Genomic DNA, 5,170 nt, shown 5'->3' on the forward strand with positions numbered 1-5,170 from the left:
CTGGAGATGGGCATCATATCCCGAAACCGGAACAGCATTCAAATAAATTAAAAGTATTTGTGAGTGCTTGCGTTCTTCACCAACAATCTTAACAGCTGCGCAGTTCAACAAAATGCAGGATGGACAAAATAATATTAATTTTTTATGTGCGATGTACTACGAGTTATGTTATGCATCATTTTAATTTTTGCTCTACAGGAGTATGCACTACCTGAAGGTAAAACCGGGACAGCATTAAAATAAAGTAAAAGTATTTCTAAGTGGTTGCGTTCTTCACCAACAATCTTAACGGCCGCGGAGTTCAGCAAAATGCAGTATGGACAAAATAACATTCTTTTTTTTTTGTACGATGTTGTACGAATTATGTCATGCATCACTTTTAATTTTTGCCGTACAGGAATGTGCACTGCCTGAAGGTAAGCTCGCGAGATCTGCAAATGTTAAGCGTTTGGATATAACAAACCAACTTATGTGACTGGTAACGGTCAAGAGAATTAAAATTTACTTTTACAACATTTCAACCCAAATTTGCTTGTAGCAGCTACTTGAGCGGGAAACTGCAGCCGTACTAAAGTCATTCCAGACCCGTTCATTGCTACACCCCGATGCTCTCCGATCACTGCAAAGAAAACCACTTCTGTGTTGTGTGGGCGTGGTCTTCCGTACGTTTCAAAGAGTATACTGTTATGATTCCACATGTCAAATCCAAAAGCATCAGATACGAGGACACACAGAAATTTTACACGATTCATGGACAGATATATGACTTTTCAATCATTATCATAATTAACGACTGAGGTGAGAGTAAGAGCACCTGGCTGTATAAAGGATTAACAGTAGTTTCTAAGCAGAGGAAGATTGAAGTGCTATAAACAAAAAACCCTGGCAGAAACGCGGCAAACGGACAAACTGAAGAAATCGACGTCTACATTTACATTTATAGTCTGCAGGCCATTTCACGGTGTGCGGCGGAGGGTACTTTGCGTACCATTGTCACTGCTGTCTTTTCCCGTTCCAGTCGTGAATAGTTCACGGCGAGAACGATTGCTGGTAAGCCTCCATGTGGACCCGAATGTCTCTAATTTTATCTTCATGGTCCTTTCGCGATGTGTACGTAGGACGAAGCACTATACTGGTACTCTTACACCAACGCGCGCTATCGGAACTTCTAACAGTAAACCACATCTCTCTTGCAGCGTCTGCCACTGGAATTGACTGAGCATCTCTATGACGCTTTCGCGCTTGTTAAGTGAACCTGCAAAGAAATGTGCTGCTCTACTTTGGATTTCTCTCTTTTCACTATCAGTCCTCCGTGCTATGCGTCCCAGGCTGACGGGCAATATACACGTGAATCAAATATAGTCGTTTTTGCAATGGCGATAAATGTTGTGCAGATAAAATCGTGACGTGCAGTATTTACAAAAATCAAATGGCTCTGAGCACTATGGGACTCAACTGCTGTGGTCATAAGTCCCCTAGAACTTAGAACTACTTAAACCTAACTAACCTAAGGACAGCACACAACACCCAGCCATCACGAGGCAGAGAAAATCCCTGACCCCGCTGGGAATCGAACCCGGGAACCCGGGCGTGGGAAGGGAGAACGCTACCGCACGACCACGAGATGCGGGCCAGTATTTACAACAAACGTCTGCAGCAAAAGCGCGCGTAGAATCTTCTATGAGAGCAGTTACGAGAATGACTGAAATTGAAATTTAAATCCCATTTGCTTCTTAGTTCACTGTATCGTTTGTGGCGGAAACGTGACTTACAGATGAACGCAACGAAGTCTACAGTAATAGGCAAAGAAAAAGAGTGTGTGAAAAAGGATTTTGTTCACGAACCTAAATAGATGTACCCTTCAAAATTACTTCAACTGATGCTGTCACGTGCTGCAATATCAATATTCGAAAGTACAGCAGAGAGAAATAGAAACCAACAGAGTTTTTTTTTTAATTTTATTTAAGTAAATGCTGCAGTTCAAAGCGATGCAAAGCGCAACGATGTTTCTGTGTGATATACCCAAACCTGAGTCATATTCAGAATTCTTTGGTACAGTCAATTGTTGATAACTTCATTTTACAAATTTACGCGCTCGTATAATAGGTCTACTATACCCACAAAAATTCACTTCTTCATCTATAATTATTTATATCTTACAAGTTTACAATAAATTTTGTAGAAGTAATGTAAAATGCGTACGTTTATATTTAGCTAGTTTTTCTAAGTACTTATCAGTTAATGTTTTTATTTCGTAGTGATTCAGTTGACTTTGATAACCCTGGCACCAGTGTACGTCCTTTGTACAAAGCAGACGAGTGGAATTACCATACTTCTGCAATAGGAATGACAAACTTTTTACCTTACTTGGGCCACATTGGACGAAGGTGAGAATTTTTGGGCTGCACATAATACGCCAAACACCAGAAATAACGGATGAGAAAAAAAATGGCGGTAGAAGGTACATAGTTAATACATTTAAGTAACTTAGAATTCATTAAAAACTGGTTCAAATGGCTCTAAGCACCATGGGACTTAACATCTGAGCTCATGAGTCCCCTAGACATAGAACTACTTTAAACATAACTAACCTAAGGACATCACACACGTCCATGCCCGAGGCAGGATTCGAACCTGCGACCGCAGCAGCAGCGCGGTTCCGGACTGAAGCGCCTAGAACCGCTCGGCCGCAACGGCCGACCTAGAATTCATTAATTTATGATCCTTTACTCTAAAAAAGCCAGATGGAATTAATTCGACGTAATATATATTAGATTTTATTAATTTTTATATATAAGTAATTACATATCGTAGAAGTAATGTAATATTTGACTTTGAGTTTGGGAAACTAGTATATCAGTATCAGGCACGATGGAAGTGGTTGCAATTCTCGGGGTATTCTCAAGGTGTTCGTCTAAGAGTTTCGTTTTATTGTTACTTTTTGTCCGCTCTCCTCTTGAGAAAATCAGTTCACAAACGACCGTGTTTCCAAATGAAGATAAATGTAGCGCATGACTGTGCAGCAAGGAGTCGCTGGGCAGGTGTGATGTCTAAAAGTCCAACAAAGATATATGATGAAATATTTCTTTAAGTTGTATGTCAGACCGCAACTCTATGCATTCCATCCGAAAATCTTCTGGCAATGTTTGTATATTATTTTAATAGCTGTCGCATACATACAAAAATTTTGATTATTTTTCCGAAATTCCTGAAATCGATTTTCGGAAACGTGTGTCTGCGTATTTCATCCCGTTTTTAGGATTATGTCCAGCCAACGCGTCGAAATGAAAAAAAAATATTAATATTTATTTGTACTAGCGATAATTTCACATTTGGAACGCATTTATTGTTGATACATTGTACTGATAAATAGATATCTACCTTGAAGACGCCTGTTGAAGTCAGCTAAATGAGCACTCAAATTTACCAGAAATGCCAAACCTGCCACTAAGATGGTATAGTCACGTTCTGGCACAGATTGTGCTTTTGAAATCTTACACTATTTGAATTCATTGATTATCTTATAAAATCTTTTTGCCATCTGGCCTGGACTGAGCAGCCATACTTCTGTAAAATGTACAGTATATGCATAGCATCCACATTTCTGAGGAAATCCTGGAAATGGCGATGATTCAATCCGGCAAGTATACGGAAATAACACTAAATTTCTTTGTATTTCTATAAATTAATTTCATGTATCTTCGTACATTCGTAGTTGAAATGGGGAACAGTGGGACGTCACCTGGTATAAATTTATATTAAAAATGAAGTAATTCCTCCAGCTGTATGTAAGGTGTAGGATTTTATTTTGGCAACTAGTTTCAACGTTGCAACAACGTCATCTTCAGGCCCATACGCTTGTTGACGTCAACTGCGTACGGCTGATGCTAGATGTCGGTGGTGAGATACGGACGTGTTTCGTGTGGAAGGTGGTTAGTAAGTTCATACTAGTTAGTAACTTCATACTAGTTAGTAGCCACCTTCCACACGGAGCACGTCCGTATCCCACCACTGACTTCTAATATCAGCTGCACGCAGTTGACGCCAACAAGTGTATGGGCCTGAAGATGACTTTGTTACAACGTTGAAACTAGTTGCCAAAATGAAATCGACACCTTAAGTACAACTGTAGGAATAACTTAATTTTTAATATAAATTTCATTGTACGTCTCTAAATCTGCAGTTTTGCAAGTGTACCTGAAATAGCCTTAAAATAACAGACCAGCGCTTTTGACTTATTGGCAAAATACAAGATCGAGACTCTAGGGGTTCGCGTATAGCAGGGGAGGCAATGCTACGAATGGGATGGGCCAATGAGAGAATAGCACGGGTGGCAATGTTAAGATTGGGATGGACCAATCCAGTGGGGGAATAGCATCGGGGGACGGGAATTTCAAACTGAAAATATTGTTTTCTCATAACTTTACATAAACAGCCTTTTTTTTTTATTGATCATTCTTGGGCTGCATTGATACTCGGCTTTGAGCAGTAAGCGGCCAGTGGATTGGACACCCTGCTCTGTAAAAGACAAAGAGGACAACTACAATAGAATGAGCTAAGTAAAAACTATATTTTAGAAAAGTGAATACACCCTCCAGTGCAATTTGATGCGGAATAACAACATTCGTCCAGTCCTTGGAAATGTTATTATGTAACCAGTACCGAATCGGTATATTACACTACGCGAGGTAGGGTACATAATTTAAAATTTTTGTCGAATTGTATTGACTAACAGACGGTTTGTTGTAACACATTATATGTGGTAGACAAACATGTATGACTGACCGGCACGGACTTATGCGCGATAGGGTTGGGCGTGGTGCAGCAACTTGTGGAGCACGGTGTGGCGGTGTAGCTGGCGAGGCGCCGTGTGCCAGTCCGGAGTACTCGGCGCGCTCAGCTGATACAGGCGGCGGCGGCGGCGGCGGCGGAGGCGGGCGGGCGGTCGATACTCTCACTAGCGGCGGGTGTGGGCTGGGCCAGACGGAGTGACGCCAGCCAGCCAGCCAGCCAGCACTTGTGACTCACCCAGCGCCGCGTCAGCTGATCCCGCGCTCACAGCTGCTACCTGCCGCACGGCTACCGCCGCACGCCACCTGCCACGGACCTCGTGCCTCCCACTGCCGCGTTGTTTACCGTACACGAATTACCTATTGTCGGCGTTGCTATG

The sequence above is a fragment of the Schistocerca serialis genome, chromosome 1 (assembly GCF_023864345.2).
Source record: "Schistocerca serialis cubense isolate TAMUIC-IGC-003099 chromosome 1, iqSchSeri2.2, whole genome shotgun sequence".
NCBI classification, from domain to species: domain Eukaryota; kingdom Metazoa; phylum Arthropoda; class Insecta; order Orthoptera; family Acrididae; genus Schistocerca; species Schistocerca serialis.